The sequence below is a fragment of the Phascolarctos cinereus genome, unplaced genomic scaffold (assembly GCF_003287225.1).
Source record: "Phascolarctos cinereus isolate Bilbo 61053 unplaced genomic scaffold, phaCin_HiC Scaffold_4;HRSCAF=312, whole genome shotgun sequence".
Classification (NCBI taxonomy): Eukaryota; Metazoa; Chordata; class Mammalia; order Diprotodontia; family Phascolarctidae; genus Phascolarctos; species Phascolarctos cinereus.
This window is the reverse complement of record NW_027555847.1, coordinates 418,136,253-418,150,026: the sequence shown is the minus strand read 5'-3', so window position 1 is coordinate 418,150,026 and position 13,774 is coordinate 418,136,253. Positions and strand designations below refer to the sequence as shown.

At 39.7% G+C, this 13,774-nt stretch overlaps 1 protein-coding gene across 2 annotated transcripts in view; it reads right to left on the bottom strand.

Moving 5' to 3' along the window:
- The window catches only part of BASP1 (brain abundant membrane attached signal protein 1), an 85,304-nt gene extending 75,282 nt beyond the window's left edge, over positions 1–10,022 (bottom strand). Inside the window, exon 1 of one of the 2 annotated variants that reach the window (XM_078153322.1) lies at positions 9,936–10,022. The gene's annotated coding sequence lies outside the window, so the exon portion shown is untranslated. Of the gene's footprint in view, positions 1–5,199; positions 5,413–9,935 lie in introns of those variants that run through there. The other variant, XM_021008639.2, reaches the window with a different exon arrangement.
- Positions 10,023–13,774: the final 3,752 nt, after the last annotated feature.

Sequence of the window (13,774 nt, the reverse complement as noted above, 5' to 3'; positions counted from 1 at the left end):
AATCTATGAAATTCTAAAATGATATGGGAGATATGCTCCCTAAGCACTTTTCATTCACCACTGAACAACATTTTCTGATTATTATCTTGAAAAGAGTTTCCTTTTGCACTGAACCCCTGTTGAGCTGCAGATGGTTTCCATTTCTAAATCTCTAATGCTTTGAGGAATTTATTCCTAGATTTCTCTCCTCATTCCAATCCCATTGCCACTGATTGCTTTGGCTTGTCCGAATCAGTTTCTTGTGTTTCTGCAGCCTATGTTATGTTCAAGAAAGTAGCTGCTTTTAGGGTAGAGTTAGTCAAATCTTTAGGGCATCAAGGAAGGAAACACACATAAGCAGAGACATTTTGCAAAATTTCTAATCATTCTGGCTTCCAGTGAGAAAAAACCAATAAGACAGATGTCATAAATCCAAGAATGTTGCATGTCTGAGTGTGAACTGTGCTCCTTTGAAACACTCTACCTATGCTTATTCTCCAACATCAACACATCCTTGACAAACATTTATTAAGCGTCTTGTTGTGAGCACAGAACCATGCTAGAAAATAGACAGTAATAAAAGCATCTTACCAGCTCTCCAACTTGTTTGGATAAAATTTTTCTTCTTCAAGTATGGAGAATTAAAGACAAAATAGGATACCTCCTGAGGGTGCAGTAACTTTGTTACTACATAACTTGTAATGACTATCTTAATAATAGAATTTCAAGAGTGATATCTTAACAGAACAAATGTGTCAAAGAAATTTACCCAAGGTAGTCTCCAACAGAATTAGAATGAGAAAAGGCCATTCCCCAGCTACACATTTCCAGAAGCTTGCCATAACTGAGCCAAAGGAGAATGCATATTACCTCGTCTAAATTCAGACACAATAAAATGTGTGACTTGTCAAGATACTATTAAGAGACACCCTGTTTTCCAGAGCTAAGGCCCAGCAAGCAAGCTGTGCCCTGAGCTTGACTTAATAAAGTCGAAGGTTTACCAACTATTCACAGCCAAGATCAAAGATATCTCATGCATGTCCGAAGGCAGTACAAGCTCATCCACATATTTAAGATTATTTCTGAACTGTTTGCGCTCTAGTTTCACTAGGTGAGGCTACCATTAAGTAAATGATAATCTTGTTCGATGGGGAGGTAAATTAATAAGGTTTGTACCACAGATTAGAGAGTCCCAGAAAGGATTTAAATCAATATATTCCTTCTGAAAAAAAATCTGGGGTTAGCCTGAGTTATTATATACTTAAGCAATTTCTTTTAGTTGATGTGTGTGTATATATACATACACATGTGTATATAATGTACATATTTTATACATATAATACATATATACATTATTTATATCTGAATGTCACGTGAAGGCCTAACTATGGAATGGGGCCAATTTTAAAAATCCTTTCTTTTACAAACATTACTTATCCCACTCATTCACCTAGTTTAATAGCAATTATTATGAATCTCTCTTTTTTTAAGTTTCTAAAAGTAACATTATTGTGTTTTTTAAATGGGAAGTAGGTTCACATTTTCAATGGGTCCCATTTCTTAAGGGGTATGGCACACTAGCAGACTGGATAGCCCCCTTTTTTAAGCTATAAGAAAAAAAGCTTTTAAGAAAACACAGCCCAAAAGCAGCATGAAAATACTGCAACACAACATCCTAGGGTAGATGGGTTTTAAGTCATAAAATAAACTTTATTTTCACAAAAAGTAATTACTAAATCATAAGTTCAAGTTCATACAAATTGGATCATGCAGTTAGATACAAATACTACACATTACAAAATCATCTATTGTGTTTACAGAGATAATTCCCTCCTCCCCAAAAGTCAGACTTGTCCCCAGTATTGGCACACTTTATCTTGACCATGAATTGTGGTTTATCTGAAATAAAAACTGGAGAGACAATATATATCATTTTTAGACATTGTTTGTTCTGTAAAATAATCACTACCACCACTACCACCCCCAAACGTTCCAATTTAAAGTTAAGTGCCTTTGATACAGAGCCCCAAGTCTCAACTTTGAGGCAATCACAAAAACTGTTATTTCATCTGGTATAGGACTGATTTGAACAATCTCCATCCACTAATGCAGGTCATCGCCTTCCTCTGACTCTATAGTCTTAAAGAGCCTCCCAGGGCACAGAGATGTTCTGTGATTTTCCCAGAGGTCCACCGCCAATATGTGTCAGAAGTTGAATTTGACCACGTCATCTTGGTTTGATAGACAAAACTACCTAAAATATTCAGATGTATCTGGAAAATAATTATCTACTTCAAAATCCATAGCAAAAGCACAAGGATAAATTTTTCAATCTTATATCACTAGCAAAATATTAAAAATTGCCTATTATATATACTGATGGTTGTCTCCATTTCAACTCCTTTTCCTTGCAGAGGAGTCGTAAAAACTAAAAGCAATAAGGACATTGAAAGGGAAAATAAAGTAGTTGGTCAATTAAAATGAACAAAAAGGTTATTTTAAAATCCAAGATTCACTGAATTTAGGACTTTGTGAAAGAACAAAAAAACAAAACTCACCCCACCCTTCCAATCTTCAGAGGCCCTCCCAAATATCTGACAGTAAAGTGGAGGAGCAATTGGGCTTCCTTTTTTCCTTCTCAGAACAACCTAAATGACATGTGACCTGACCTTATATATGAAAGGTCTGGTGAACACTGAAATTTTGGGTCAGAGAAACAATATAATCAAATACTATAAGCAAGTTCTATGTTAATCCATCCAGCTACATTTTATAGCTGTGAAAGATTACTAGGGTTTAGATGTATAAAAACTTCATAATCAAGATACCACCATTATATGAGAAAATTTAAATCTTTCATTTGTAAGCACACTAAAATGCATCTATTTAATATGTGACAAAAATGTAGAAGCCTAAAGCTAGAATAAATTTTAAGAATCTGGTGAAGTGTGATTTGTAATGTAATTTGATTTGGGCCATACTGCTTGCTGACACTATGGAACCTTATAGGAACAATTACCCTCATTCCAAATGTCTCCACAGTCAATTAGCATTTCCATTTTGCCATTCTTTAAGAACTCTGCCTATCAATAATGTGGAAATGAAATCAAAACAGAAAGGCTTAAACTACATGTTCTAAAAGGTAACCATTTTCTCTTCACTAGATGTTGAAGGCCATCTTGTTAGTGTGATTTCCAGTAGTAAACTTCCCTAAGCAGTGATGCCAGAGGCAACACCCAGATCACTTCATGGTCAGCAGATCTGATTTAATCAAATGATCCAATAGAAAATCACGTGTGGAGGACAAAGGATGAAGAGATACTAATAAGTAGTACCTTTACTTGTAATAAAGTACTGGGGTAGGGAAGCTGTCATTTATTAATAAATGTAGAAAAATCAGGATACAGTGAATCTGGCCTTTAATATTTTGGGGATATAGTTGGATTTTTAAAGAATTTAAAGAATTTTTAAGAATTTTTAAAGAATTATTAACATTGTCACATTTATCATTAAGAAAACAAGAGATGATATCCTGTAGGAAAAGAACGTTCCCCTCCTTCCCCCAAAGATCTGCCATTACATCCATGGGTCTAATGCAACATTTTAGGCCTTTGTTCCACCTTCTGATACGAGGTTGGTTAGTGATGGAGAGATCAAGCTGCCTATGTCCCTCTCCACACCCAGCTCTCTGGCGCATGCGTGAGGCAAAGACAAAGGAATAGGTAATTACAGTCCAGTTTCATTCATTTTCACCGCAGTACTGGTCTATTAGCAAGAACAGCAGTATCTTGGGGAAGATTCAACCCGGCATACAAGAGAGACATTGATGTTTGAATGTTCACTCAACAAACTAAACATCTGGGAAGAAGCTTCTGGGGAAATAGGGTCATAGCATTCATAGAGATTATTCTAAAAATGTACAGATGCTGTTTGATTCAGTGCAGGAAAAATGTACATGGACAAGGCAGAGTCCATGTAGTTTCAAGGCTGAAATCTTTATGGTAGCACAGGGATAGGCATTCGATGAATATTCATGGAAAAACTGAGTTTCCGAGCCAGGCAGTTTGCTTGCAATTAAGAAATGCGATAAAAGTCAACCAGCTCTGCGAATTTGGTTGGGGGGCGGGAGGAGGAGGTTTGGTGGAGGGAGAATGAAGGGAGGGCAAGGAGGGCGGGAACCGGAGTCTGGTTGCAGCGTTAGCTCAGTTTAGGCACAAGCCGCTAAACCTCAAACATTTGCGTAAAGCGTTGACCACAGTGGGATTAAGCCCCGTTTCCGTGCAGCTAGCATGTTGTCAATTCCAAGCAGATACACCAATGACCAGTCACTGAATTAAAAACACGAAGAACCTTTACTGAACACTAGGAAGCATAAACTAATTGTCCAACAACCACAATAGGTTAGTGGAAAAATAACATTGCCATGTTGAAGGCTACAGCTATGAGTGGCTAAGCATTTGTTTTCAGATTCTTGTTTTAATGCCGATCTCTCATGCCATCTTGCAAACTCAAAGATCCTAAAACTGCCACAGGTAAATACAGCCAGTTTCTAAAAGCAGCACCCTATTCCCATCTCCCTTCTGGTTAAGGTACCAAGAGATCCCCTATTTCTTCTCCCTTCCTCCTCCCCACCCCCACCCCACCCCATCCTTATCCCCACCCCCACTCGAGCCCCTCCATCTTTTCTCTCTGGCATATCCCTAGCATGAAGCATTTTCTTCGTGGTTTAATTAGCTCCACTAACGTTTCTTTTAAACCCTCAAAAAAAAGCTGCTCTCCTCCCAAGTTAAGGCGTGTGTGTGTGTGTCTGTGTATTTTTTATGTTCAATAGCTTCCCTCCTTAGCTATGCTCTCCAACCACTACGCCCCCCACCTTAATCACTCCCAGCCCAATCCTTGCCTCCCTATCTTTAGAAATAGAGCAAACTTTGAGCAATTATTTCGATTCAATTGGAAGCCTCGCATTAATTCATAGCTCTCTCCTTACAGAAAGCCAGAGGCTCGCCCTGAGCCCAGCCAGGCGGCTCCTCGGTTTGAATGTGGAGGCGTTTCCCCCATTCCACTCCCTCAAATTCAGCCCCCCCACCTTCCTGCTCCGGGGGAAAGAAAGAAGGGGCTGGGGGAGGGTGGGAAAGGAGGAAAGGAGGCAAAGGGGCTCCAAAGCAATGCTTCCCCTTGTATGCGATGTGTAAATGGTAGAAAGGAGATGCTCCTCCTTACCTGGATTTATTCTCCTTTCCGCCCCCTCGGTGTCTGTGCGGTGCGCCCTGGTGTCACCAAGGGAGCCTCAGGGAGCTTAGGGTCCGCTCGGCTGGGGCTGGGTGGCGCGATGTCTCTCCCGGGCTCGAGAGCAGACTGGAGCGAGGGGAGCCTATTGGAGCAATGCCGCCGCTGCTACTGCCGCCGCCGCCGCTGCTGCCTCTGCATTTCTCATTCTCCCTCCCCTCGCCTGCCTCCCTCCTTCCCTTCCCCCCTCCCTCGTTCCCTCCCTCTTCCCCGCCTGCCTCCCCTCCCCCTTCGCCTCTTGGTAACAGTCTATGGGTAGTTCAAAAGCCACGCCAGCTCTGAGTGTGTTTGCCCCCCCCTCCCCACCTCCCCTCCCGCTCTGATTGCTTTATTTATTGGAAAGACTCCGCTCCCGCTCACACCCAGTCTTAAGGGGGCGTCGAGACCCAACGTTTTAAGGAGAGGTGCTAAGAGCTCTGGGACCCAGGGTCCATAAGTGTACCTTGCTTGCCAGCAGCTAACCTTTTCAAACGGCGATACCAATTAGGGGGATCCTAGCATTCGGGAGATGAGGCTTCTTCCCCCTCGCTATTGCCAGAAATCCTCTGCGTGGGAAGACACTGGTGTTTGGGGGGGCTACTGGAAGGTTATTGTTCCCTCAACCCGAGGGACTGAAGTCCACGAGATGTGAGACCACAACGGCAGTAAACATTCCTTTTCTTCTCTTCTGTAGACGAGGTGGTCTTAGCTCCGCACCACCCAGAAGGCTAGAGGCTCGGCAGCGTGGCTCTCCCAACTTCAGGGGAGATAAAGAAAGGTCGAGAAGCCCGTTGGCTAAACGCGCGCAAGTGCCTGGACCGTGGGTTGGAAAGAGAATGCTTCAGCTTAGCCCCCGGCGCCCCCCAGACCAGAGGCACGGGGTATTAGGAAAACAAGAGAAAGGCGAGAAGAAGAAAGCCAAGGAAGCGGGGTCTGAAAAGAAAAAGGAGGTAGGGGCAGCCACGCCTCAAACGAAGGGATTATTTCGAGGCATCTAGCAGCTGTCCAGCTAAGAACCGCGCGTTTCCAACCCGACAAATTGTGGCAAGTTAATGCTGGCAAAAAACTGCCACGAGTATGTAAAACCGACACACCAATTAATCTCCCAAATACAGCATGTTGGGAAGTACTGCACACCTGGCTTCCGTTTTGGAAAAAAGGAAATAAAAAAAGGAAAGGGAGGAAAACTTTGAATTAACAGCTGTTAAATTTGATTAAAGCGAAATTTACTTTGGGATAAAAGGCTTCAGTGTTCAGGACTCGGAACTTCCATTTGCAGCATTTTGGCGCCCCCTTCTTGCACTATCGAAACGTTCCTATTTCCCTCAAATTCTAGGAAGAACCGGATTAATTGCAAAATCGGAGCAGGGTTTTAGACAGGAATTTGTACCTCAGAAGTGGCCATCACCATCCAGAGTCTGTGCACTTAAATGTAATTAAAATTAGGAGGAGGTAAACATGAAGGATATAATTATCCGCATTTAGGTGGGAAAAGGTAAGTCCTTTCATTGACGTGGAAAATAGTCTAAGTAGATTGGCTCATCATTTGAAGAGGGAGAAGGGTTCCTTCATTAAAAAAAAATAAGGAATTTTCTTTTTCTATAAATAAACTAAAAACAAAATAAATCACTTTACCTCAATCCTGATCATGTAAATAATTCTACAATTGCGTGGTGTGGTACATTAGATGCTTCTAGAGTTAACATTTATTTGCTGTGTCAGTAATTTATTTACAAATAAATTAGACTGTATCACTGCATGCAATTTGGCAACAGTTAAATTCTCCAGTATTCCGGGGGAATGAAATTTTCATTTTTTTAAGCAAATGAAACAGCAGAAAAATCAATGCCGTTAGAGTGTAGGAAGGTAAATTATATACACTGTATTAACATCTCCCTGCAAAGCATCCCATTTTCTTAACATTTGTCAATCTTATTAGCTAGATCAAGCCTTGATGTCTTGATTTCTAATCTTAGTAGGTAAGCTATTTTTATTTATTTTGGGTACCACAAGTTTTCAATTCTGTGCCTAGGTCACTGTGAGGTATTTTATTTATTAAAGGATGGCAAAACAACAACAAAACCATCTCATTATGTTAGATTTCACTTTTAGGGTTTATTCCTAATCTCCTTCAGATGTATACTTTTTTTTAACATTACAAAATTTTTATTTAGTACTATCTTTTGTAGAAGCCCGTTTTTCATGTTGAGGAAAACGACCCTTTCCGACAATGTGACTGGAATACAGATCCTCTGTTGCCATAGAAAGTGGGGGGGGGGTGATCCTTAAACCAACAATGAGAATTACAGGTCCACTGAAATTCATCTTCTGTCCTGTTCAGCTCTTCTCCTGAAGCATAAAAAGGGGGCTCTGCTTTTATGGAATAATGGTCTACCAGCACAACTAATCCTGAGTGGAAGGTTTTCCTTGAACTTATAGTCTGTCTAAAAATAAAATCCAATGCAAAAGGCTGTCTGACCTCAACAATTTCATAGCTTTAAAATTCTCATTTAGTACAGTTTCCAATCACACTTCCAGATGAATGAATCCTGGTATATTTAGTGTGTGTGTGTGTGTGTGTGTGTGTAGCCTTGGAAAAGTTGAAAAGGTTTGATTTAGAGAATCCACAAGAATGAATTTGAAGCTCCTATGTTTCGGAGGACTATTTCCTTTCTTTTTTAATTAGAGTTTATTTTATTTTTCATGGAGATCTGCCTTCTCTTTCTCACATGCCAAACGCCGTTCTCACCCATGAGGAAAAATTGAAGCCTGGTTGAAAATTTGCGTAGTCAAACAAAATATTCCCTATGTACACCCTACCAAAAAGAATGCCTCAGAGTTAATAATAATGTTTTATTGGGATTCTCTATTTGCTTAAAATCAAACTATAAATCATATAACAAATTAATTAAGAATGTATTTTGCTCGACCTTGACTTGTTCACAAACTTACCTTCATGAGAACTTATCTTACAAATGTTTCAAATTTTTTTTAGACCAAACCTAGACTCAAAGTGAAGTCCTTAACGTTTAAAATGACAAAAATTGTTTACATTTACAAAGTACTTTACTCACATTGTTTCATTCTTCCAAACCTTACCACCCTATGTGTTAGCATAAGTATTCTCTTTTTGCAAATGGGGAAAATGGGAGGTTCATTAAAGTGAATTGAATTGCCCAGAATCACAATGGAAGAGGCAAAGGTGTGACTCAGTCCAGGACTTTGGACTCCCTTACACTGAAATCTGTCCCTTTAAAATGTTGGTATGCCTTGCTTTAAAGATAACCAGTATGCACAAATATAAATTTATGATCAAAAAAAATTATACTAAAGGATCCATGACAAATATATTTTATTTGAAAGCTTTTCCAGGTATTTAAATTGGGGGGGGGGGGGATCATTCTAACAGTCAATTTTTTTACAATTATATCAACTCTTTCCATATTTATTGAGATTGTCACCAGTGGGCTGCCCAACTGGACCATGGCAACCCATGAAATAAAGATATATAAAATGGCATTCTGCCTTGTGTAGGTGTCAGGGGGTATTAACAGTCACAGTTTTCATAACTTAGCTATTACCAATTAGTAGACATAGAACTCAAGGAATTGAATGGTACCATTTTTGTTATAAAGGAAACTAGAATACATAAGGAAATTGCAGCTAAATGGCTGGTCCCATGGTGAAAGTAAGGGATGACCAAAGGCTTATGTGATCCATTGATATCCTCTTGATAGCAAGAAAAATCAAAGAAGGCCCCCAGCACACTGGCAGACTCCCAATTGCAGTTTTCCAGAATGACATACATGAGAGTCAAATAGTATAGACAAATTTGAATGGATCTACAACTTTGGATGGAACAGGCATATTAATTAGATCAATTGAGCTACATATTTAAGAAAATCTACTTTGAGGGGAAAAATGAAATTCCACTTATTTTTGTATTTTCTGAAGCACGTATTACACTGTGTTGTACATAGCAGCCATGTAAGTATTGAATTATTTAGTAACTTAATGATTTCCCAGGGTTAGTAAAGATCTAAACATATGAAACACTCATTCTCAACACACAATCCTAACATCCACCTAGGTCCAGTACCACAATATATTGGAAATGAAGTCAGAGAAGGGAAGAACAAGAAGGGATTGAGGGGTCAGAGGTCATGCTGAAGGTGAAGAATCAGTTCAGTGGAAGAGATTGGAGAAAAGGAGACTGATCAGAGAGGGTGGCTTCAGAATCCTGAATCTTAAAAGTAGGATAGCTCTCTTGATGAAGAATACAGTAAAACTGGAGTTGAAGTCAATGAAGAAGATGAAATAGTGTCCTAATGATTGGTAAATGATTCCCAACAGTTCTTTGGATAAGATGATATAGTTTAATGGAATAAATTGCAAAGGAGGAGAGATTGTTGAAGGGTGGTAGTAGCAAAGCACATGTCTGGAAGGAACAATATGGAAGACTAGACTTTTTTTCAATCCTCACAAATTCTTAAAAGCTCCCCAAAGTAGGAATTATACACAAGAGTTAAAGCCACTGAAGTTGTCTCCACGAGCCAAGATACCAAGGACCCTACCAAGACAGTAACAGCCTTATGAAGTAACACCACAGAAGGATAATCCCTAATACTCAAATTTAGCAGCCCTCCTCCTACCAACCACCACACTTTGAAAAAGCATACTACCCGACTCACCAGCTTATGCTCTGGGATCCACTCAGCAAATTCCTTGCTGCTGCAGTCTTTGCCAACCATATTTCTGCTGCTAACCTCACCCCACCATTCTATGACAAAAAGCAACAGACTCAAATCTACCCACCCACTTTTAAGGTAGTACAGGAAGGCAGAATATGCTCTGCCCTGCATCAGCACTCAGAGAACTCAAAAACAGAGGGAAGTGGGGCAGGACACAAGCATGTATGTAATGAGCTGCACCAAACCTGAGGGAAAGGGGACTAAAGCCAGTTCTTTCTCTCCCCTCTCTCCTCCAGGCCCCTCTTCCCAAGTCACAGTCACTTGAGGCACTTGAGGCAGGAACTGGTAAAAAGTGAATTCCCCAGCTTAGAAGGAAGCTGAGATAGTTTTGAGGACTAGCCCCTGGAGGGATCTACTATCACAGGGGAAGAATTCAAAGATTAAGTAATAGAGAAATAAACCAGGGAAGGTACTGAAATCACAAAGATTTCAGGAAACTTCAATTAAAAATTAAGAGCAGAAATGGGAAGATATTAAAATAGATACTAAAAAATCTAAACAAATAGAAATGTCTCTAATTATTGGAGAATAAAGGAAATTAAACCAACATCTAATGATATAGAGAACCATATGGATTCCCAAGAGAGCATGAAAGCACACAAAGATGTTCCCAAATAATTCAACAGAAAAATAAGAAACATGAAAGCAAAAGCTACAAGGAAACAAATGGTAGAATTTATGGCTTGCACAACAGAAATAGTAAGCAAAATAGAAAAACTTCCTCTCACTCTCTATCACCTCACTTCCAACCTCATCATTCAACTGAAACTGTTCTCTCCAAAATTACCAGTGATCTCTTAATTGCCAAATACAGTGACCTCTTCTCAGTCCCCATCTTCCTTAACCTCTCTATAGCTTTTGACGTTCCTGATCACCCTCTTCTTGACACTGTCTTCTTTCTAGGTTTTTGAAATACTACTCTTTCATGGTTGATACTCTTGATACCCATCTGACCACTCCTTCTTAGCCTCCTTTGCTAAATCTTTATATAGGTCATGCCCCCTAATTTTGGGCATCTCACAGGGTTCTCCTTCTATACTCCTTGGTGATCTCGTCTGCTCCCATGGATTCAATTTTGATCTCTAACGCAGTTTTAACCTCTCTGTTCACCTCCAGTTGCATATCTCTAACTCACTATTAAACATCTCAACTAAATATCCCAGAGATCTCAAATTCAGCATGTCCAAAACTGAATTCATTATCTTTTCCCCAAACTCTTCCTCCTTACTAATTACACTATTGCTACACTAACACACTATCCTCCTAGTCCCCCAGGCTCACAAGCTATGTATCATCCTTGACTCCTCACTATATTTTAATTCTCTACTCCATGTCCAAATCAGTCAATTTTTTGTAATATCTCTTGGATATGCGCCCTTCTCTCCTCTGATACTGCTATCACCCTGATACAGGCCTTCATCTCATCACATCTGGACTATTGCAATAGACTACTAGTTGGTATGCCTGCCACAAGTTTTTCCTCACCAAAGTCCATCCTCTACTCATCTGCTAAACTGATTTTCCTGAAGTCCAGGTCCAACCATGTCACACCCCTACTCAAACTCCAGTGGCTCCCTATCATCTCCAGGATCAAATTTTAAATCCTCTTTATGGTGTTAAAAAGCCCTTCATAACCCAGTCTGCCCCTCTCCCCCCAATCCCAGCTTTCTATTCTTAAACCTTACATACACATAGGCTTCCTACTGCTACTATATATTCTTCTATCCAATGACACCAGACTCTTTGCTGTTCCTCTCACAAGATACTCTATCTCCTGACTCTGGATGGTTTCCCTGGCTTTCCCCCATGCCTGAAATGCTCTTCCCCCTTATCTCTGCCTCCTGCTTTCCCTGGCTTTCTTCAAGTACCCATTAAAATCTCATCTTCTATAGGAAGTCTTTTCCTCTGATGATTATTTCCTATATATCCTGTATATAGATTGTTTTTACCTATTGTCTCCTCCATTATATTGCTTGAGGGCAAGGAGTGTATTTTGCTTTTCTTTGTATTCCCAACATTTAGCACAGTGCCTTAGTAAGCACATAGTGCATGCTTAATAAATGTTTATTAGTTGGCCTAATGACTGACTGACTGACTGACTGACAGTGGCAAGTATTTTCAAGGATGCAAAAGAGAGAACAATTGATTGAGAGTACAAATATATTGAAGTAAAGGACAATCTAAAAAAGAAGAGAAACAAAATGCAATAATATTGAAGAGCCCATGTTGTTTTTATAAGCAAAATACATTAATCTAGAAAACAAGATGTGTATAAACAACTTAAAAATCATAAAGGGGCAGCTAGGTGGCACAGTGGATAGAGCACCAGCCCTGGAGTCAGGCAGGACCTGAGTTCAAATCCAGCCTCAGACACTTAACAGTTACTAGCTGTCTGACCCTGGGCAAGTTACTTCACCCCAATTGCCTCATCAAAAAAAAATCATAAGCGTCCCAGAAGAACATGACAGGTTAAAAAGCTGAACACCACAATGCAAGATGCAATACAAGATACCTTCTAGGAACTTCAGAATACAAAAAAATAAAGTGCCAATTGAAAGAATCTATAGATGTCCTCCAGAAAAAAAAAACAACTCTATGCTTCAAACTCCATAAATTTAGTAATTCCAATGAGAAACAAATTTTGCAAGAGAACAAGCTCTTCAAATATAAAGAAGAGAAAATTCAAATAACACAAGACTATTCTGCACCCATCACAAACCATAGAAGGGAATGGAATAATAATATGTTTAGAAAAGCAAAGGAGCTTAAGATGCAACCCAAAATGACATACCTTCTAATTCTCAGTGGTGAAAATAAATGGATGATCAATGAAAGAAAGGCATTTGAAACACTTACTACACACACACACACACACACACACACACACACACACAAATTAAAAAAGGGTCTGGAAGAGGAAGTAGACAGAAAAGAACCAACTTTCTTTTGTATTCCCAACTTAACAAAAGGAGTAGCAAAGTAGCTCAAGTTCACCTTCATAGTCTTCCCCTAAATTATTCCTCCTACCTCCAACTCTTTTTCCTGAATTCTTATAGAGCCTCTGTCTTGCTTTCTAGGGCATAGCATGATCCCAAACACTCTTTCCTCAAGAATTACATATTCAGAACCATTAAGACGGTTGGAGGAGGCCCTCCCATCTGCTGCAGGCAGGATGAAGTTGAACTGCTGCCTGGATGAAAGTGTTTATTCAGCAAAACCCAGACTACAAGCCATATGTTGTACAGTTGAAGGACACATTATTGGTATAGCATGTAAACGTGCATGTTTCTTGCTTTCCTCAAGCACATTTATGAATTCCAAAAAGTCAAATACAATGTTACCCTTAGTGTATTTATTTCATTTCAGATTGGTTTCACTACTGTTAAAAGTATACTGTTCACACATTGAAGTCAAATAACATTTTTTTACATGCATGTTGAGATGTCAGAAAGACATCCCCATCACCCAAATGTTACATGGCTCTACTACACAACTACTTGCTGTAACAATGGAGAAGGACAGAAATCCAGGGACTTTTTCTATCCCATCCATGACTTTGTTGTTCAAAAACAGCTGAAATCCTCTCATGGTTCTTTTAATGGGGGCCCCACACTTGACCAAATATCTGAAACTTGACCACATCCCCTAAATATCTAGGCAATTTCTGAGAAGACAAAGCAAAGTCCCTCAAAATCATGCATTATCTAAACTCAAATCCCTGTTCTTACCCAGTGTGTGTCTTGTGGAAATTCCTTAATCCTAGTTCCCTGTTTTGGGAG